The 23119-nt window shown below is 39.3% G+C and overlaps 1 non-coding gene across 1 annotated transcript; it reads left to right on the top strand.

Annotated features, from left to right (window-relative positions):
* Window positions 1–10172: 10172 nt before the first annotated feature.
* Window positions 10173–10279, top strand: LOC131654293 (small nucleolar RNA R71). The gene has a single exon (XR_009299335.1). It is a non-coding gene; the product is annotated as a small nucleolar RNA R71 (small nucleolar RNA).
* Window positions 10280–23119: the final 12840 nt, after the last annotated feature.

The raw sequence follows: 23119 nt of genomic DNA on the forward strand, positions 1-23119 counted from the left end.
GACGTGCGTCTCCCTTTTGCTGATGTGGCATAGAGACGTGGGAGACGTGCGTCTCCGCTTACTTGTGTGGTTTGGGCTGCTTTCCTTCGTGGGCTGGATTGCTTCATTGGGTCTTTGGGTCCCTTTCAGCACACTTGGGCCTTATTTGCACTCCCTTTTTACTTCAGCACCCATTTTTCGTCTTTTAGGCATAGATAGGGGTCGTTTTAGCTCCATTTCTTCTCTTTTTCACAATTAGTCATAATAAGTGTGTAAAACCTGAAACAAAGCAAAAACTCGCGTAATATCATAATAAATCAATATAATAAACGGAAAATGCTATAAATATCTATGGATTTCAGGCTAAATATACGATATAAAATCGTGTTATCAAATTCCCCCAGACTTGAACCTTTGCTTGTCCTCAAGCGAAATAACAAGATAGAAATGGGAGGACAGCAAAATGAAACACGCTTCCACCACGTCGTTCAGTCATACTCAGCTACATTGTGTTCTTGTTTAAAAATAATGTTGCAGATCCAAGCAATAAACTTATAGTAGCGACACTAGACAACTCCTAGTATGCATACCAATCCGAATCATGTCATTATAGCTCGACCTTTGACTCGTCATCATGTTTTACCCTTTTCATTCGCGCGCAATCACATTAAGCCCATTATCTTGACACGCACATAGCAGAGTAGTCGGTTAGTTACTATGATCCTTCTCATGGAGTTCTGGCACAATTATGTGGTATACTCCTTAGCGCTCATTTGAGGATTGTGGGGAATAGGACAATAGTCCTTCCTACCAAGTTCAGTACCAGATGACTTCTGAACCAATCAACAATGAGTTTTTAAATTCTTTGTATTTGAGATTTGTGACCGTTAGGTTAAATGATCTTGTGAGGATCACCTTACTTAGTAGGCACATTTCTTATTATGGTTAAGCACATAATTATTATTATGAGGATCATACACTTATATTCCTTGACTCTCTGCGTAGTTGGTATCTAAGACGGTGCCGACTGCTAGAATAAACTACTAAGGGTTACTTCAAAAATTAAATTCGATGGTTTCGGTATAAAGGGTATTCAAATCGGTTATGCATACTTGGGGGTTTTAGAGTGTAGGGACAGTAAGGATATTGACTTAAATCTTAGCCAATTGCTATGCGTTTGGTGTTTAAGTAGCTTCGTATTTCTCGAACATGTGGGGTTTTTGCGTTTATCGTTTAAGAGCAAAATTTTTTGTTATGGCTCAAGAAACTGGAAGAAATTGAAATAACTACGGAATTATAAAGATAATACTTGAAATTCCATAAATATTCTTTATTGAATTAGAAAAAACATTACAAGGAATGGAAATAAAACTAGAAAAAAGGAAAATAGACTAAAGCAAGTAATACGACTCCCCCAGACTTAGATGATGCAATGTCCTCAATGCATGAGAACTACTCCTCAGTGTTGCGGTTGTGAGAACTGCTTGCGCCTCTTGTGCGAACACGGCGACGTCTATCAGTAGGAAAGCCATTCACACGAATGTTAAGATCATGCAATTGTGTAGCAATTTCAGTGTATTGGCCTTCGTTCCTAATAGCATATTCACGGTGCTCCTGTTGCATCTCTCGAATAAGCCTCAGTGTTTCATTTTGATTTGTCTGCATAGCTTGAGATAGGTGGTCTTGTCGTTGAATTGCAGCATACATGGCATCAAGAGTGATAGGCGGAGGGTTGTTTTGAGGAGGTTGGTTGTCATCAGCTTGTCCTTGGTTGAGTTCTTCTTCATTGGCATCCACAGGTTCATTAGGATGTTCAGGTTGGTTATCTTGAGGATTGTCTTCAATAAGCCTCCAACGCTGAACATAACGGATGTTGATTCTTTCAGGGCACAGAAGGATGACATAAGCAATCAGAACTTTGTTGACGACCAAGGTGTATCGGCCATCATGGCGGGGTGAAACCAAGTGGGAGTCACGGCAATAAGTGAGGTCGAGTGATTGAGCAGGCATCATGAGATGAGAGAGTGAAAGGAGCTCATCACCAAGACCTAAGGCACAGGCCAAGGAAGTAATATACCGCCAAACAGAAAGGGGTTTGTAGCGGGGGCGTTGACACAGCCTTGGATGTGTTGGAGCATAAACGGTGCGGCATTGAAACGGAGATTGTTTAGCGCACAGGAAAGGAAAAATAGTTCATGTTGATTTACCTTATGGTTGTTGGATCTCGCAAAAATAGTATGCCCCAAAACACGTTGAAAATAACGTATAGCGGGGTTTTGAATGTGAGAAGCGTGTAGGGCCCTCCAACCAGTAGGAACTTCGCCAGTGAGATTAAACCACAGGTCAAAGGCGTGTTGTTCCCATGAACGACCATTGAGTTCTTGAAAGATAGTGCGGAGAGCATTTGGTGACGTATTAAAGTGCAAGTACGTAGCCACTACTTCTTGATCCAGAGTATATTCACGGTTGAACATCCGAAATTGGATGCTACCGGTTAAGAGTGGTTGATCAGAAGGAGTGTCGTAATTGAAAGAACTCAAGAACTCTAAGACGAGCGGCTCATAAGTAGGTACGAGTTCGGTACAAAGATGGTGTTGGCTAGATTTAGTGAGTAAACGGGTGACACCATCAATGAGGCCTAGAGTTTCTAGACATTCGATGTTCACAAATTTTGTGGGAACAACCAAACGTTCATAGAAAGCGAGGTATTTGGTTCTTTGAGTATCGTTGTCGTCTTCTCGGAATATAACATTGTTAAGGTTAGGGGGTGGTCTCTCTGGACGCACACTACGGATGATTGAACATGGAGGCATGGTGAGTTTAGAAAGAAAAATAGAGTGGATAGTAGAAGGGTAGAAAAAATGGTATGAAGGTTGTGAAAAATAAGAGTGGTGGTGGTGTGGTTTTATAGTGAGGTTTGAAAATGGTGTGGTTAATGGAGAATTAAAATGGAATTATGGTGGTGTTCGAAGTTTGAATGGAATAGAAGATTGGGAAATGATGAAGAGTTAAGAGGTGAATGATGGGGGATGAATGAGGTTAATGGTGTTTAAATGGAAGAAATAATGGGAAGAATGAAGAAGATTGAATGATGAATTTTGAAATTCAAATTCAAAATTCAAATGGGAATAAAGATGCTTCTGCGTGGTCAAATGCAGAGTGCTGGCCTTGGGGGACGCGCGTCTCAGGCAGTCAGTCTGCTGGGGAACAGAGTGTGGAGACGGGCGCCTCCTGTCCTTTGCATGCAGAGGCTGGTCCCACAGAGGTGGAGACGTGCGTCTGCTAGCCTAGGGAAGTGGTTTCCATGCGTGCAAGGGTGGACCAACTCTGACAGTAGCATTAATACAGAATACCAGCTCAGTACAGTGTAATCGTATCATACTATAAACGGCAAAAATATGGTATACAGGAATGCATAGCAGTTTAATAGTGATGTAGTAAAAACACAGCAGCAGTAATAAATAGAATATTGCATTTAAAATTAAACCGGTACTGAGTGTTAACAGGAGCAGAATGTAAAAGTGCAGAAAATTAAATTCTAAACTAGGAATTTGAAATTACTAAAACTAGAAATAAAATCTAATAATCTAAACGGTAACATCTAGCCACGTCTATTGTTGTGCACATTAGAATAAATGTGTTTGAAGACTTCGTCGAACTGAGCATTGACGGTGTCGATGAAATCGAAGAAATGCATTTGCAAAGTGTGAAGCTCGTTGCGCACATGTTGTACATCTTGTTGCAGTGCAGTGATGGCTTGCTCGTGTGTGTTCAGATTAGGCATTCTTTGATTCACCGATGCGGTGGATGCAGCGGGTTGTTGTGGCTCGAGCTCGACATCAGTCATGTCAACAGTGTAATCATCAGCAGAATCTTCAAAAGGAGTTTCAGGCTCATACTCGGGTATAGGTTCGTCTTCAGAGAGAGGTTCATACTCAGGAATGGGTTCATCTTCAGGTAAAGGTTCATACTCAGGAATGGGTTCATCTTCAGGTAAAGGTTCATAGTATCCAGGCGGTGTTTCAGGCTCAGATTCTGATACGCGCATTTCCTCATCAAAATGTTCATAAGCTTGAGGAGTTTCAGGTGAGGGTTCTCTCTCAGGAATCTGTCCATAGTAAAGCCAGTTGGCAGGGTTGTGCACACTCGTCCTAGGATTCGGTAAGGTGAACTGATACAAAACTTGGTTGTCAATGAGCAATTCAAACCGATCAGGTCCAAGGTTACCGATGATACCTCGATTAAAGCAGAAGTGAATATCCATAGAGTTATGGGAACCAAGAGGTGTCAATCTAAGCAAAGGTACTCTCATTCCTATAGCATTAGCAATCATAGTGACAAATCCGCCGATCCTAATAGGTGAAACTTCGTCTTGCGTGATGCGCTCGAAGTTTGTTAGCATGAATGCGATGGCATTGACCGGGCGATTCTGAGATGAGTAGAACATGATGAACAACTCTTCTCTAGAAACTTCAGTGATATTATCAGGTTTTCCAAAGATGTAGTGAGCAATGATCTTATGGAAGTATCTGAAAGCGGGGTTATGGATGTTCTCAGATTGGAATTCGTTCTCTTCAGGGTTGTCGTTTCCAGTAAGCAAGATTGTCTTCAGCTACTTTGGTGTATGCATCTGATCCATGAGGTAGCTCTAGCATTTCAACAAAATCTCAGATGCAAAAATTAAATTCCATACCAAAGAGTCTAAAGAGAATGACTCCTTTTCTCAGTCCTTGTCCACAGTTGGGAAGATAGGTTAGGGAGCTCAAGAATTCTAGAGTGAGCTTCCGATAGGTACTAAACTTACGGAACAAGTGAGAATCAGTCCACCCGATTTGGTCTAGCAGGTGCAAAACGCTCTCTTCGATACCAAGTCGTACCATAGTCGGTTGGTGAGGGTAGCAAGTCAAATCCATTTGTCTTTCAGCCAGCTTATCAAATCTTGCTTCTTGTCCTCTACCACGGAACACAACTTCCATATTATCGACTTCTTGCATCTTAGTTAGTAGTTAAGAAAAACCTAGAAGTTGAAAATATTAAGATTAAGTTAGAACTAGGCTAGTGTTTATTTAAAATATTGTAAAAATGTAACAAATTATAATAATAAATATAATTATAAAAAAGGAATATTTTCTCAAATTAAGATAGCAGTTATAATTATAGTAATTATTATAAAATGAAGGAAAAAAGGTAAAAATGATTAAAATTAAAATAATTAAAAATAGAATAGAGTGTTTAAATGAAAATAAAGGTTAAAAATAAAAATAAAATAAAAAAAAAGAATAAATAAATGTGGGTTGTCTCCCACCAAGCGCTTTGTTTTATGTCGCAAGCTCGACGATTTTGAAAATAGAAAACTATTTTTTCGAATGAGCGGGCGGCTCGTCAAGTTTAAAAACTTCGATGTTTTCATCGCGTTCGAGATGATGGTAATACTTTAGACGTTGCCCATTTACGACAAAAGGCTTTACGGTTTCTCCTTTGATTTCTATCGCTCCACTCGGAAATATGTTAGTTATTTCGAAAGGGCCAGACCATCTAGATCGTAACTTACCAGGAAATAATTTTAGTCTAGAGTTAAATAAAAGTACTTTATCGCCTATGCTAAATTTTTTCCTAGATATACGCTTGTCGTGCCATTTTTTCGTTCTTTCTTTATAGATTTTGGCGTTTTCATAAGCGTCTTGTCTAAGTTCTTCTAATTCGTTTATGTCTAGAAGTCGTTTCTCACCAGCGGCAGTGTAGTTTAGGTTTAAGTTCTTAATGGCCCAATAGGCTTTATGTTCTAACTCTACCGGTAGGTGGCATGATTTTCCATAAACGAGTTTGAATGGGGTAGTTCCTATTGGAGTTTTGAAAGCTGTTCTATAAGCCCATAAAGCTTCATTTAGCTTGGTTGACCAATCTTTCCTAGATATAGCAACAGTTTTCTCCAATAGTTGTTTTATTTCGCGGTTAGATACTTCTACTTGTCCGCTTGTTTGTGGATGGTATGGTGTAGCTATTCGATGATTTACTCCATATTTTCGAAGGAGTTTCTCAAGTATTCTTGAAATGAAATGGGAACCACCATCGCTAATTACCAATCTAGGCACACCGAACCTAGGGAAGATGACGTTTTTGAAGAGTTTGGTGACTACTCGTGTATCGTTTGTAGGAGAAGCGATAGCCTCTATCCATTTTGAAACGTAATCGACAGCCACGAGTATATATTGATTTCCAAACAACGACAGAAACGGACCCATAAAGTCTATTCCCCAGACGTCAAATATTTCTACTTCAAGAATGCCTTTTTGAGGCATTTCATCACGTCTCGAAATGTTTCCGGTTCGTTGGCATCTATCACAGTTTATTACAGCAAAATAAACGTCTTTCCACAGGTTGGGCCAGAAAAGTCCAGATTGAAGGATTTTGGCGCAGGTTCTAGATGTGCTATGGTGTCCTCCACACGGTGCAGAATGGCAGTGCGTTATTATACTTCCTATTTCTTCTTCGGGTACACAACGTCTAAAGATTCCATCGGGGCCTCTTTTGAACAGGAGTGGGTCGTCCCAATAGTAATGTTTTAGGTCATGGAAGAATTTCTTCTTCTGTTGGTAACTTAGATCAGGAGGAAGCACACCAGCAGCTAGGTAGTTTACGAAATCTGCATACCAAGGTGTGTCAGAGCGGACTAAAGCTATTTCAGCTAAGTTGTTGGTTTCAGCGTTTGGATGGTATGGTTCGAATTCATTTGCTTCTAATTGAGCGATGAGTCTTTCATAAGGGAAATCATCGTCAATTGGTACTTGTTCGGGTTTTAGATTTTCCAATCGAGAGAGGTGATCCGCTACGACATTTTCAGTACCCTTTTTATCTTTAATTTCCAGGTCGAACTCTTGTAGTAACAAAATCCATCTCAAAAGTCTTGGTTTGGCGTCCTTTTTGGTTAGGAGGTACCTAATGGCGGCATGGTCAGTGTATATGATTATTTTGGCTCCTACTAGGTAAGAACGGAACTTGTCTAGTGCAAATACGACAGCTAATAATTCTTTTTCTGTCGTGGCATAATTCATTTGAGCTTCGTCTAGGGTTCTACTCGCATAGTATATGACATGTAGTTTCTTATCTTTTCTTTGCCCTAGAACGGCTCCTACAGCATAATCACTCGCGTCACACATTATTTCGAAAGGCTCATTCCAGTCGGGAGGTTGCATAATTGGCGCAGAGATTAATGCTCGTTTAAGCGTATGAAATGCTTCAGTGCATTTATCGGTAAAAATGAATTCGGCGTCTTTCATTAGTAGTTCAGTTAAGGGTTTTGTAATTTTAGAGAAATCCTTAATGAAACGTCGGTAAAAACCAGCGTGTCCTAGAAAACTTCTTATTTCTCTAACGGTTTTGGGAGGTTAAAGGTTTTCGATAATTTCAATTTTGGCTTTATCTACTTCGATCCCTCTATCGGATACGATGTGTCCAAGTACAATTCCTTATCGAACCATGAAATGGCATTTTTCCCAATTAAGGACTAGGTTTACGCTTACGCATCGTTTAAGTACCAGTTCAAGGTTCTCTAAACATGTTTCAAAACTTCCTCCACAGACAGAGAAGTCGTCCATAAAGACCTCCATTATTCCATCTAGGAAGTCGGCAAATATTGCCATCATGCATCTTTGGAAGGTCGCGGGTGCATTGCAAAGCCCAAAAGGCATTCGTCTATAAGCGAATGTACCATAGGGACAGGTAAACGTAGTCTTCTCTTGGTCGTCAGGGTGGATAGGAATTTGGAAAAATCTGGAGTATCCATCCAGATAACAGAAATGCGAGTGTTTAGCTAGGCGTTCGAGCATTTGATCTATGAAAGGTAAAGGGAAATGGTCTTTTCGGGTAGCTTTGTTTAGCTTCCTATAGTCAATGCACATTCTCCATCCAGTTTGAGTACGTTGTGCTACAGATTCGCTTTTAGCGTTAGTGATTACAGTAACTCCTCCTTTCTTTGGTACGACGTGAACAGGGCTAACCCATTTACTATCGGATATAGGATATATTATTCCGACTTCTAGCAGCTTTTGGATTTCCTTTTTAACCACATCGCTCATAATAGGATTTATCCGCCTTTGATGTTCTCTAGAGGTTTTACAGTCGTCTTCGAGCATAATGCGGTGCATACAGAGGGAAGGACTTATTCCTTTCAAATCTGATATGTTATATCCTAAGGCGGTTGGGTATTTTCTTAGGACAGTAAGTAATTTTACAGTCTCGGTTTGTCCTAAGTTGGCGTTCACTATTACCGGTCGGTTTAGTTCTTCGTCTAGGAATTCGTATCTAAGATCAGTAGGCAGTGTTTTCAGTTCTATGGCAGGCTTCTTCGGTCCAGGTATAGGATCAGGAGTAAGTGCCAAGCACTCACTTAAGTGGTTATCTTGATATTCCCCTCGCCAGTTGTCATCTTCAAGGATTGGCGGTATAGGAATTTTTAGGATCTCGGTTTCCTTATTTGGCTCGGATTGTATTTCATTAACACACTCGTCGATTATGTCAGCAGAACAGCATGTGTCAATTATAGAAGGTGCTTTTAGGAATTTGGAAAGGATAAATTCTATTTTCTCTTCTCCTACTTCGAAAGTAAGCTTTCCTCGCTTTACGTCTATAATTGCACCAGCGGTTGCTAAAAAAGGTCTTCCTAATATGATCGGGATGTTGGAATCTTCTTGGATATCCATAATGATGAAGTCAGTTGGGATGTAGAATTGACCTACACGAACAGGGATATTCTCTAACATTCCTACAGGGTATTTTACTGAACGGTCAGCTAGTTGAAGAGACATTCTCGTTGCTTTAAGCTCACCCAGATTTAGTTTCTTACAGGTTGAAAGAGGCATCAAACTAACACTAGCTCTTAAATCGCACAAGCTTTCTCTATAATGGTTTTACCTATTACGCAGGGTATAGAGAAACTACCAGGGTCTTTCAGTTTGGGAGGCATGTTATTTTGGATGATAGCGCTACATTCAGCGGTAAGCGTTACGGTTTCGTTATCCTCGAGTTTCTTTTTGTTTGATAAGATTTCTTTTAGGAATTTAGCGTACGAAGGCATTTCAATTATGGCTTCTGTGAATGGTATGGTTATGTTTAATTGTTTCAGAAGTTCTACAAATATTTTAAATTGCGCTTCGGTTTTTGATTTAGCTAATCCTTGAGGATAAGGAATTGGTGGCTTATAAGGTGGTGGTGGAACATAAGGTTTTTCCTTTTCAGATTCCACTTCGTTATTGTTCTCTTTAGTCTTAGCAGTTTGGTCATCATTTGATGTCTTTTGGGTTTCCTTTGGTTCTTGTTGCGACATGGGTACGTTTTGAGTTCTAGGATCAATGGGTACATCGTAATTCGTTCCACTTCGTAGTGTTATTGCGTTCGCATGTCCTTTAGGATTAGGTTGTGGTTGAGCAGGAAACGTGCCAGCAGGTGCAGCAGTAGGTGCTTGTTGTTGAGCTACCTGTGAGATTTGAGTTTCTAGCATTTTGTTATGCGTAGCTAAGGCATCTACTTTGTTCGATAGTTGTTTTAGTTGCTCGCTATTGTGAATGTTTTGATTCAGGAAGTCTTTGTTGGTTTGTTGTTGGGAAGCTATAAAGTTTTCCATCATGATTTCTAGATTCGACTTCCTAGGGGTGTTTTGAGCAGCTACAGGCGCTTTTTGGTAGCCAGGTGGTGCAGCAGGTGCTTGTCCAGGTGCGTACAACGCGTTGTTGTTTTTATAGGAAACGTTCGGATGGTTTTTCCATCCAGGGTTGTACGTGTTAGAATAAGGGTTTCCTTGAGCATAATTTACTTGATCAGATGGGGCTCTAGTCAAGAGTTGACATTCGGCAACTACATGTCCAGTCAATCCACAAATCTCGCAGTTAGGTGTTACAGCAGCAGCGGTGGCTGAAGGAGTGATGGTTAAGTTCTCGATCTTTTGAGTTAAAGCGTCTACTTTCGCATTAACGCGGTCTATACCACTTACTTCGTACATTCCTCCTTTGGTTTGGGCTTTCTCTAGAGCGGCTCGTTCTCCTCCCCATTGGTAATGGTTTTGTGCCATATTCTCTATGAGGTTATATGCTTCATCATGAGGCTTGTCCATTAATGCTCCGCCAGCAGCGGCATCTATAGTCATTTTAGTGTTATATAAGACACAACCATAGAAAGTATGGATGATCAGCCATGGTTCGAGTCCATGATGAGGGTATAGTCTAAGCATGTCCTTGTAACGTTCCCAAGCTTCGATGAGTGATTCGTTATCTTTCTGGGTAAATCCGTTGATTTGACCTCTGAGCATAGCAGTTTTGCTAGGCGGAAAGTATCTCGCTAAGAATACTCTCTTTAATTCGTCCCATGTAGTTATGGAGTTTGAAGGCAGGGATTGAAGCCACGCTCTAGCTCTATCTCTCAAGGAGAAAGGAAAGAGACGTAATCGAATAGCTTCAGAACTAACGTTGTTAGCTTTGATAGTGTCAGCGTATTGCACGAACACAGATAAATGGAGTATGGGGTCGTCTACAGGGCTTCCAGAGAATTGATTCTGTTGAACAACTTGGACCAGCGAAGGTTTCAGTTCGAAATTTTTTGCCTCAATCGCAGGTGGTGCGATACTTGAGTGCGGTTCAGCGCGCGAAGGAGCGGCAAAGTCTCTAAGAGGACGAAGAGCAGCCATCTCTAACTTTGGGGTGATTTGATTAATTTGATCAGTAAAAGTCAATTCCTGATTAATCGGAATTGGTGCTACTTCGGGAAGATTGCGAGCTCGACGTTTGACGTTAATGAAACGTTCGATCTCGTTAATTCGTTGTATTAAATCTCCTCCTTGTGAACGAGTATTTGGCATACAATCGTTCAGAAATAAAGGGAAGAATTGTCCTAGTCTCTACGGTGTAACAGTGAGTTACGATATCGACTTAAATAGTCCCCGGCAACGGCGCCAAAAACTTGATCGCGACTTTACGTGTCTATAAATCTGATGACTGCAAGTGCACAGTCGTGTCGTGTAGTTTTAAAAGATATCGAATCCACAGGGACTATGAATCGATCTACCGTTATCTAAGGTTACTATGTAAAGCTAGGGCTACTAAAATTTTGATTGTTCCTAAGGGAGAGTGATAGTGAGATATAAAGAATATAATAAAATACAGGTATCGGTATGTATTTCGTTTAACTTAAGGTAATCCGAAGGTCCATTGGCTTTTGCATAATTTAATTAAAAATCTTTACTAATTCAATTGATTAAAAATCCTCGTCTCAAACTTTCGCTCTGTTGATTCAGATTACTATCCTAATCCTAATGTACGCTTTCGCCATCCCATTAGATTTTAGAAGAGCTTTTTGGAAACAACGTAATTAATAAAATGCCTATTTTATGAAGTTGTTATCTATTTAAATCTCCTAATCTCAAACTTTCGCTCTATTGACTCGGAACAAGTTAATATCCCTAACGTACGCTTTCGCCATCCCGCTCGGGTGTAAAAACAATTTTTGAAAATAAATAAGTCCCAATTAGTTTTAATACGCTTTCGCCATCCTAAAAACTAATGTCCTATGTCTACTATCTGGTTAAAGATCTCAAACTTTCGCTCTATTGATTTTAACCTTTGACCGTCTTAACCCCTCAAACTTTCGCTCTATTGGTTTTAAGACTTACTAATTAAATTAGACATATAAACCAAAAATAAGTGATATTTAATAAAACATAATTAAGCCAATTTATTTCGGATCCCTCAGTTAACTTACTCTACATACCGACACCTTAGTAATTTAGCCAGACATATTAATACGGTTAAACATGCATAAATAGATTCGGTTTATAGTAATAGGCATGTTAATAGGCATACAATATATCATGCAAATAAACATATAAATAAGGCGGTAAATATTAAACCTGAATTAAATAAATGGTAAGTAAATCTTCAAGTATCGAACCTCCACCACAGGTTGGCTGGATCGTTCTTCGGAATTTAAACGGACAGAAAATAAAACAAGGAAATAAAAGCGATAAATCTAACGTAAGGCTAGATTTATAAAAAGTTCACAATAATTTCCGGTGTAGAAATCGTTGTGAGAAAATAAGTGTTTGAATGAAAGCAGAATGAAAAATATGGTTCGCGGTACAATTTCGGCAGCACTTCGTTAGCAGGAAATCGGACAGTTTGGACTGAAGTGACTGCTTCTATTTATAGGGGATGCTTTGCAGTGACGTTGCGTGAAAAGAGGAAACTCTTCAGACTGGGTTGGAGACGTGCGTCTCCGCTTCTTCAGGGAGTGGCTTTGAACGACTTGAGACGTGCGTCTCAAGTGGAGAAAATGCAGGAGAATGGAGACGTGCGTCTCCCTTTTGCTGATGTGAAATAGAGACGTGGGAGACATGCGTCTCTGCTTACTTGTGTGGTTTGGGCTGCTTTCCTTCGTGGGCTGGATTGCTTCATTGGGTCTTTGGGTCCCTTTCAGCACACTTGGGCCTTATTTGCACATCCTTTTTACTTCAGCACCCATTTTTCGTCTTTTAGGCATAGATAGGGGTCGTTTTAGCTCCATTTATTCTCTTTTTCACAATTAGTCATAATAAGAGTGTAAAACCTGAAACAAAGCAAAAACTCGCGTAATATCATAATAAATCAATATAATAAACGGAAAATGCTATAAATATCTATGGATTTCAGGCTAAATATACGATATAAAATCGTGTTATCACGTACGATCTTCAGGACTGAAAGGGAAAAGATCTCGTGCGATCTATGACTTAACATCGGGAGAAGACCTCGTACGATCTTCAGGGCTGAAAGGGAAAAGATCTCGTGCGATCTATGACTTAACATCGGGAGAAGACCTCGTACGATCCTTAGGATAGAAAGGAAAAGATCTCGTGCGATCTATGACTCAGCATCGGGGTTTGGAGAAGGAAATTGGTTCTGAAATGGTTTGCCAGGTTGGAAACTGGGCTTTGAAAGGGTTTGCCAGGTTGGGAACTGGGTTTTGAAAGGGTTTTCCAGGTTGGGAGCTGGGCTTTGAAAGGGTTTGCCAGGTTGGAAACTAGGCTTTAAAAGGGTTTGCCAGGTTGGGAACTACGCTTTGAAATGGTTCGAAGGTCGGAAGGCAAAGGATTCACTACACGGGGGTTGGAGCTGAAAAGTTTTCCCATACGGGGGAAGGGACCACGGAGACTAGTGACGACTATACTCGATCAGAAGACATCGGTAAACATTGAAGAATCACGAAGATATTGATGCTTGCGAAGCATAAGAATTACATCAATCTCTCAGGCCAAAGGCGGGTTGTAACTCTTCAAGAGTGGCAATCGTTCAAATTGCCACACACCAAGTATGGTTATTCAAACTATTGAAAAATGAGATGGGTTGAATGCCCACCCTCATTCGCACTCTAATTTTCACGCAGCACACGGGAAATAACTACGACAAGACTAGTGACGACTAGACTCGACAAGAAGAGGGAAGTAACCACTGGGAATTACGGAGATACTGATGCTTGCGAAGCATAAGAACTACATTAATCCCTCAGGCCAAAAGGCGGGGTGTAACTCTTCAAGAGCGGAAATCGTTCGAATTGCTACACACCAAGTATGGTTATTCAAACGATTGAAAAATGAGATGGGTTGAATGCCCACCCTCATTCACGCTCTAATCTGCACGCAGCATACGGGAAATAACCTCGGAGACAACGATTCTGACGAAGAAAGACATTGCATCCGATCCATGTTGGAGAGAGCAAATGAGACTTCTTTTGGGGATTAAGGATACCAGGTATCAGCACCGTGGCTTGAGGAGATTTGTAATGTAGTAGCAGATATCAATTGGAGTTTGTAAGGACAACTTTTTATGTGGGGAAGTATCGTCGTCTTGATTGAGTGCTGATTTGTATTATCTAGCTTATGCTTTGTATGCATGTTTGAATTTTTCTCTTGCGTAATGATCCGCTTTGACGGATATGCTACGCTTTTGAGGATGCAATGTTATATGCAGTGAACACTATATGCAGGATGCCAAATAAAGGCATTAGTGAGGTAAACACCAGGGAGAATCCCCTTAGTGTTAAGAATTCTGTAGAGATGCCAATAGATATTGGACTTTGACTTGCAAGATGCCCCTTCTGGTTGTTGGCTTGTAGAGTGTAGAATAACTTCTGACTTCTCACCATGTGCCACTGCTTGGAGGATTTTCAGCTTGAGGAGATTCCCTCGATTCACCATGTCGGGGTTGAGAAATCCAGATAAGGAGCCTTGATTAGGGAAGTAGAACCTCTCCTGGGAGAAATAAACTCCAGTGCTTGGGGAGAGAATAAGTTTCCAAGAGAAATCTGACGCTCAAAGATAGGCAAGATAACTCAAAAGATTATGCCCCAAGCTTCATGACCCATGAAGAAATTTTCCCTAAAGGATTCTTGGAGAGATTTGTCGAATCTCGACGTAACTGCCCCAAATTGGTTGAACTCAGGAGAGATTCCTCGACATTATTGCCTCAGGTTGATCAAAGCTTGAAGAGATTTATCGACATGATTGCCCCAGATATGCTGAATTTGAGAGGTCAAACCTCGACTTAGTTGCCCCTGATTAGGTACATCTTACTAGAATCCCCAAGCTTCCATTGTTTTGAAGTCAAACAAATATGGAAACAACTTTACCACGCTCAACGGAGTCTTCAAACTCTTCCCCTCAAGGTAATCAAGGAAAGCATTAACTGTTCATGCCCAACGGAGTTTGTGGTGTCGTTTTTTACCTCCCCGTTTCACTTGGGAGGACGGCACGCTAGACCCTTCACGCGAAATTTGGAAGGAGAATGCGCCCGGGATGGGAGGAATTTTATTTCAGTTCTTCCTACGATATCACACGAACTTTCTTATTTGTCCTACGAGTAGGAAAGGGGAAAAAATATCTCAACTAAACCCTAAGAGTTTGCTAAGTGTGGGGATTCACCTAGACTAGAAATTTTGGAGTCCAGGGGGTCGGTTATACATAGGGAAGTGTTTAAACACCCTACATATCTGTAATACTCTACAGGAACCTTCTCTGTGTCATTGTGATTGTGTTTATTGCTAATGATTGGGAAAGTTTCTCCTTTGTATTAGGAGAGAGAATTGAATTGATTTAAAAAGACAGACAGACAGACAAACTGACTATTTTGGTATTTTATTAGCTCGCTGAGATTCCTTGTGAACCTCATGCCTACATATCCCTAATGGAAGTCAGAGCTTAATGTAGTTCGGGGAACTAATTAGGGAAATTAATTATTTTTGGTGCCTTGCTTGAAGCTCAAGGTTGAAGCTTTGAATTAAATCTCTGTTTACAATAAAGAGACATGAAATCATCTTTACAGAGATGTATTTCTACTATTCCACCACAAACATTTAAAAGAGTGACAGAATAACTGAATTCATTTCATTCAAGAGGGGGACCTTACTTGTGTATGTGCAAGTATACCAGTCAAATGCCTCTTAAATGAAAGAAAAATGCTCATCCAAATTAGGGAAAGTTACCACATGTCTGGGTTTTACTGCCAACTCATGCCTTTCAAAATCCTAAATGGGAGACTTGATTAAAATTGAAATTGAAATGTTGAAATGTTTGTTTGTTTGAATGTGGTAGAGTAGTAAAAATATCTCTCTATAGAGATAAGCTATGTCTATCTACTGTATGAAAGATTTGACTTTAGCTGGCTTGCATGAGGCCCAAGCTCGAGGCTTTTTGATTGATTTATTAACTTATTGAAATGATAACTCTACTGGGGAAAATTTAAACTAAGAAGTTTTTGGTGTTCTGTACAAAGCCCAGAATTGAGGCTGACTCTTTTTTAGGGAATTTATCTTTTAAAGGAATGAGTCTTTGAATTTGAAGGAGTGATTTTGGAGGCTGACCCTTTCCAGGGGTTTTGACTCAGCTGGAGAAATTGTCTGTTAAAAGACTGATTTTTTGTCATGTTTTTGGAGGCTGACCCTTTCCAGGGGTTCTGATTCTTTTGGGGAAATTATCTCCTAAGAGAATGAATCTTTGGTTTTGAAGGACTGATTTTGGAGGCTAACCCTTTTCCAGGGGTTCTTGTTGAAATGAATGGCAGAAAGATTATCTAGTGGAGACTTCTTGTTTTAAAGCCCAAGATAAAGGCTGACTCTTGCTGAGGAGAAACAAACATGGATCCTAGACTCTGCTAAGGAAGATTGATGAGGATAAGGGTGACAGAGACTGTCCATGTCTCTCATTCCAAAAAGTGTACTCAATATGAAATTGAGACAATCTTAGTTTGTTTAAAGTCTGGTTTAAATTGGAAGAAACTCACCAGGATGGGCTAAAAGGTGACAAAAGACATGTTCCTATGTTTATAAGAAACCTGATGGGTCCTTGTATACAAGCTCAAGAGGAAGCTGGGAATGCTTTTAAGAGGCATGTGGGTCCTTGTACAAAGCCCAAGAGGAGGCTAACCGAGGGTCCTTGTTATAGCACAAGAGAAAGCTATGTAGTTTTGAACTTATTTTGGCTTTAAGCAAAGGGGTAAGAGGTTTCACCGGGAATAATTCCTCTTTGGGTGGATGTGTCCTATTTTGGGTTCTAAGGCTTTTTCCAAGATGTTTCCCCGGGAATAATTCATCTTGGGGGGTTTGAACTACAGATCTCTAATTAGGAAAGAGCCTTCACCGGGAAGACATTCTCAATCCTAGGTCATATTCCTATAATATATAGTTTAATTGTCCTAAGGTTTATACTCAGACGTAGTTCTAAACAAATATATGTACAGTTTATATTTGACAGTAATTTAAACAAAGACTGTAAATTGAAAGCTTGTAAAGCCTAACCTGGATGGAGTGGAGGCCTTTGAAGAAGTATGTACAAAGCCTTACCAGTAATTTTTTGTTGTTTTGATAACAGTTGAATATTTATGATAAACAGTTAAGATTTTTGAAAACAGAAGAAGTGAAGATGGACAAAGGTCACATAGGTATCTGAAGAGTTTCACCGGGAATAATGCCCTTCAAATACTAGAAGAATGTTTTGAAAACAGAAAGGAGATTTTGAAAATACAGTTTTTGAAAACAAACTATGAAAAGAAAGAAGGTGTTGGGTCTTACACTCTATTAGAGGCCCAGAGATTATTTACTGTTTGTGAAGCAGTGAAAATGAAGTACTGTTTGAAACAATTTCATTGACTGTATAAAATAAAAAGGGGTTGGGACTTACACTCTATTAGAGGCCCAGATATTATTTACTTTTATGAAAACAGTTGAAAATGATTTGAAATGACACAAGGTTTTGTTGTCTGAAAACCTTAGTCATCTGTTTAATTAAGATTTGAAAACAGTTTTGAAAATTGACAAAAAGTCAACTTAATTAGGGTTTAGACAAAGTCTAAACCTAATTAAGACCTACAGGATTAGGGTTTTATCACAAAAATATTTACAAGAGACTAGGTTTTGAAAATCAAGAGAAAACTATATTTAAAGTATTTTAAAATACTTAAAAATGTGTTACTTTAAACCTAAAAATATATATATCAAATAAATAATATTTTTGTGATTTTTTGGGTTATTCATAAAATAGATATATTAAATGATAAGTGTGTGAAAAATAAATAGAAAATGATTTAAATTGATGGGTAATTTAATTATGTGAAGTTATAAAATAAAATGAACGAAAATAGTGTTAAAAAAAGAGGTTTGGTCTTGCCAAGGGTTGAACCCACGCCCTATAGGTTACCTAACAAAACAAATACCAACTGGGCCACGCGCGTGGCCTGCTTAAGGAAAGAGCCCATATGATTATATGTGAAAGCAAGGCATTAAATGAATTGGAAAAATAAAATGAACAAAAGGTCTGAGGGGGGGATCGAACCCCAGACCTAAGGCAAGGCAAGGCTTTTGGACGCGCGCTGTAACCATTGGGACACTACGATGAATTCGTAGATAACACACCCATCATTCAAAATAAAATAAACTCGTTTCTGGGAAATTCAAAAAATGGCGCCACCATCTTCATCTTCAACCTCAAGCTTCAAATTTTTGAATTTTGCTATCTCCTTCGTTTCTCAACCAAACTTAAAGATGTAAACATGGATTTTGCTCGTTTTTGAACGAGGATCATGATGGTATCCTTTGATTTTATTTATTTTCAGTATAATTCAAAATTCACACGCATGAACACGAAGAACCCTAAAACTGAAATTAAACATGAAATACTCTATATGCATGATTTGATGCAATTGATTGAGGGTTAATGATCCTTAAAGGTGCAGAAACCGACTGGTAACTTCATTTCTAATTTATCATGTGTGAATTATAGAGTTTGAAGTTCTTGAGGCTTACCTTAAAAATGGAGATTTGGCTCTGATCAAAAGGTGTTACAGAGCTGTTGTAACGATCCAGATAGCTTTAATGACTCCTTTGGAAGGTGTTGAGATGCCTGGCTTGGAATGAAATTGCCCAGAACTTCTTGCTCGACCCCAACTGCAACAGCTCCAAGTGAGAGGTGAAGATGATGATTCTTCACGCCCAGAAGTGTTCCAGAGGTCTGGATCACCTCTAAATGCCTCCCTCAATGTGTTTGAATACTTACTTCCAAAGAGAGAGCTTTGGTTTGAAGAATCCGAGTCTTCTTGCCAAAGAACCTTTGAAAAACCTAAGTATGAAGAAAGAAGAGAGAAAGCAAGGATTTTGTTGCTTTGGTGTGTTTTCTGAATGAGAAAGAGCCCTCTATTCATAGGAAATTGGTTCAGAGCAATTGAACTTAGTAAGCTTGCTTAGTGAAGTGAGTTTGGTTTCCTTAGTCATGAAGAAATGTGAGTAAGATCCATATGCAATGATGAGTTTTTTGATACCACTCCTTAGCCATCGGTTTTGCTTGATCTTAGGGGACAAATTTGTTGCAGAAATGAGCCCCAATTGATTGGGAAAAGATTCCTTTGGTGATTCATCAATTTGCCATAAATTCTCAAATGTAATCATTACATTATCACATGTCTTTGTTTTTGAGAATATTCTCCAATCCTTATGCAATGATGGAAATTGATGTATGGAATGCTTGCAGATATAGTAGAGGTCGTGTAGCATCACTTAGTGAAGCAAAATGCACAAAATTGCAAAGTTTCAAATTGTACATGACCTATAATTTCACTTCATGAGGCCAACTTTGAACAAGTATAACTCTTAGCTCAAAATGAATTTGGAGAAGGTTGAACACAATTTGGAAAGCCCTAAACATATACTTCAAATCATTAGTTTATGGTTCCTTCAGAATCCTTTGGCAAATTTGTGAAAAATGAGGCCAAAGTTGGAAGAAAACTAGGTTAAAAAACACTTAGAAAATTTTCTAAGTGTTTATGACCTAAAACTTCAAAATTTCCAAATCTCTTAAATGGTTGATCTTTTGAAAAAAGTTCCATTGTAAGATGTTGTTTTATTTTGCAAGATCTACAACTTTCATGTTGGAAGTTTTTTTGAGTTGTGTAGGTGAAATTTTGAGTTTCCACCATGCCTTCAAAAACCCTAATTCCCGACTTTTTGCTCCTTGATGATTCTCTTTGAATTTCTTTGGTCAAATGACTTTAATATCCATATATTGATGATATTGATATTTGAAAGTCATGGTTTGACCAAAAATCTTAAAAGTCAAAGGTGATCCCATACAATTGACTTTTTCCAAATAAAGTGAGATTTTGGACTTTTGTGTGGAATTAAGATCTTCTCCTCAAATGAGTGATGTAAATGGATTATATTGAGGTAGTAGAAGTCCTTGAACCATGTCTTGAGTTTTGGATCCATGCCCTGATTAAAAGTCAACCATCCAGGTGAATTAGGTCAAAAACCCTAATTGTCGACCAGATGAAATTGGTGACTATGGATCTTGATTTGAGGTGTGATGTCCAGTGGATCTTATTGTATGGATCATTTGAAGATGATTGAAGTCTTTAAAAGATGTCCTGGAGCTTTTTAGGGTTTCCCAAAGGTAATCCCTGATTTCAGTCCTTGATAGGCTCAAAAAACCTAATCTGGTGACCTGAGCAAACCTGTACTCAGATGACTGGGTGTCTAATCATATAAAAGTGAAGCTTTTGAGTCCTATGATTGTGTTAGAGACCCATCCTCCTATTGATTGATCCTTTGCCTGAGTTTTCTTGTCTTTGAACATCCTTGATTAAATGCCAGATGAAGAAGTGACTGCTATGGGTACTTGCTTTGACCTGATGAAAATCCTGAAGGTATGTCATCTCAGGCGGGTCAAAAATTAGGGTATGACAGATGCCCCATTGTTTTGAAGTCAAACAAATATGGAAACAACTTTACCACGCTCAACGGAGTCTTCAAACTCTTCCCCTCAAGGTAATCAAGGAAAGCATTAACAGTTCATGCCCAACGGAGTTCTTTAGAGAACCTGCCCCTTGATGGTCAACATTTGGAATGATTAGCTTTTACTCCTCGGAGTTCTCAAGTTTCTTGTACTCTGACATGATCAAGTTACTCAATGATTCTCATCCTTGAAAATTTCCTTGATGTTAAGCACATATTTTGCATGCAAAAGAATGTTAATTCTAAGAATGATAATTCTAATGCAAAACCTATGTTAGCCTTGAAGTTTTAAAACTTTTTATTTGTGAAATGAGGTTGCGACCTCTTGTGACCGAATCACTAGTTGACAAAACCTCGATTTTTTGCATATGGAAGATAAAGCAAACGTACGATACCAACATGGATATGAGTGTCACTTCATTGGGAATCAGTTAAACGCTATCTCATTGGAGTGCGCTTTCAAAAAAAACCCTACTTCAATTAGGACTTTTAAGGGTTGTAATTTGGCCGGGTTCACGTTTTTTAGAAAACAAAGGATTTTTAGGCTCTAAATTATTTGTACCCACCCCCTTCGTGATGTTCTCCAGTCCTATGTTCAATTAACTCGACACGAGTGTTCATCCCTCACAAGGAATTTGAAATGGTTTAGGAATCAATGAGGTTATTTGGACATGGCGGTCGCTCACCTTTTATTCTTCTGATTTATTGTCACACGACTTTGTTTTTCTTGCTTGGCAATTTCATCATCTTTTTTTTCGTACTTGTTTTGCCATTTTTTCATCCTTTTCTTCTTTTTTTTTTTTTGCCATTTCTTTTTGCTATATATATTTCTTAACAAGTCGTGTGACCTCGCATTATCTTTGACTCGTTGGAGGTGATTGCGACTGCCTCACTCCTTTGATTTGATGAGGGATTACCATTGTGGTATCGTCATCTCTTGATGGAATAAGGATAATCATTGCTGTTTTGACATTCCTCGACCTTTGAAGGATAACCATTGTTATATCCTTGGATGCATACCCTTTTGGTGAGGTTTGAACACTCGATCAAGTTAAATGAACACTACCCTGCCCCAAGGTTAAAATGAGGGTCTTTGTGATTAGAAAAGAAACTCCTACTTCAAGGCTCAAAGGGGTTATCGAGGGTTGAACGCCCTTATATCTCCGGTGTTTGAGGATTTGAAACAATGTCTGTACATCCTTAGTAGGGTTTTATTCAAAAACACACGATTAGAGAATTTGCATTTTATTTTCATCATTCTCCCTCAGCTTTTTGCCTAAGCAAGAGATTAGTAAAGTTGGTATCGTAATGCCAAAAACATTTTGTGAGTGAAAACGAATGGATTACTTCAAGACAAACATAAACAGTGTATTATGATTTTCATTCTGAAATTAACAAGTTTTTACATGCTATAAATGCTTAAACAAACAATGAAATGTTACAAATGAGAATGCAATGAAGAACTGAATGGCTGCCATTGTTGAGGAGACTTGACTCCGTCCGGACTTATTGTTCTTGAATACTTTCTGCAATTTTGATACCCTTTCGAGACTTCAATTTATGCATGAACCTCTGTCGCGGGGAAAAATCGTTGTCTTTCTAAATGAGACACCTGATGCCTTTTTTGGGCTCGAGTGCTCAAAAAAATGATTTTTCTTTTGTACGGACCAAACTTTTTATTGTTTCCTAAAGAGGAAAAGGAAAAAAGCTGCAATAACCTTAAAAGTGGGGAGAGATCTTGGGTAAGAGGGTTGGTTATACGAAGGGAAGGTATTAGCACCCAACGTATCTATAGTACTCTATAGGTTTCTTTGTTTTGTTTATTCCATTCTTGTTATGGTGGAGGTTCTTGTGAGAAAGAGGTGGGACCTAAGGTGTTTGTTTGACTATGCTCGCAAAGATCATCGCGATCCTCTGCATACATATCCCCTAGAGGGAATCAGAGCATCTGTAGCTCGGGGTCTACGGGTGCTAAGGTTTGAGTGGTTTGAGAGAGAAGTTTTGCTCGCCAAGGATACGATCTTGTGCCTACGTATTCTCAAAGGGATGTTGAGAAAGTCAGAGCAATCGTAGTTCCCACTTATGCTAGTGGAAGCAAAGGAAAAGAGACAAATGTCATCTAAATGTTCGATGTATCTAATCTATATCATCACATACATCTGTTTGATTTTTGTTTGAAAATCTTTTCATAATAAGCCCTGGGCCATGCCACTTATGGTGCTTAGAATGATAAAGATGTTTTTGTGTTTAACCAGCCTTGTGGCAAAAACTTTCAATGAAGTCAGCCTTGTGACAAAAAGTTTTGATTAATCAGCCAGCCTTGTGGCAAAAGTTTCAATGAAGTCAGCCTTGTGACAAAAACTTTGATTAATCAGCCAGTATGGTGGCAAAACGGTTTGATTGATTAGCCAGCCTTGTGGCAAAAAAGTTTGATTGATTAGCCAGCCTTGTGGCGAAAAAGTTTGACTGATTGATTGTTTGTGATGATATAGAAGAGATACTCCTATCATAGAGATGATAAATGTCTAATCTCCTAGGGTATTTGATTTGGATATTGGGGATGCTTATAAGAAGCCCGTGGGTCCTTGTACGAAGCCCAAGAGGAGGCTATCCGAGGGTCCTTGCATTGTAAGCCCAAGAGGAGGCTATGGGAGGGACAATCCAGGGTCCTTGCATTGTAAGCCCAAGAGGAGGCTATGGGAGGGTCACTCGTTTGTACAAAGCCCAAGGGGAGGCATGGTATAGTTGGTTTGAGCTCTTAGAGCGATTTCACCGGGAAACCATACTCTATGTCCTAACCTAAACTAGGGAGATTCTTTGCACGAAGCCCAATAGGAGGCTATGGGGA

Source organism: Vicia villosa, linkage group LG2 (assembly GCF_029867415.1).
Source record: "Vicia villosa cultivar HV-30 ecotype Madison, WI linkage group LG2, Vvil1.0, whole genome shotgun sequence".
Classification (NCBI taxonomy): Eukaryota; Viridiplantae; Streptophyta; class Magnoliopsida; order Fabales; family Fabaceae; genus Vicia; species Vicia villosa.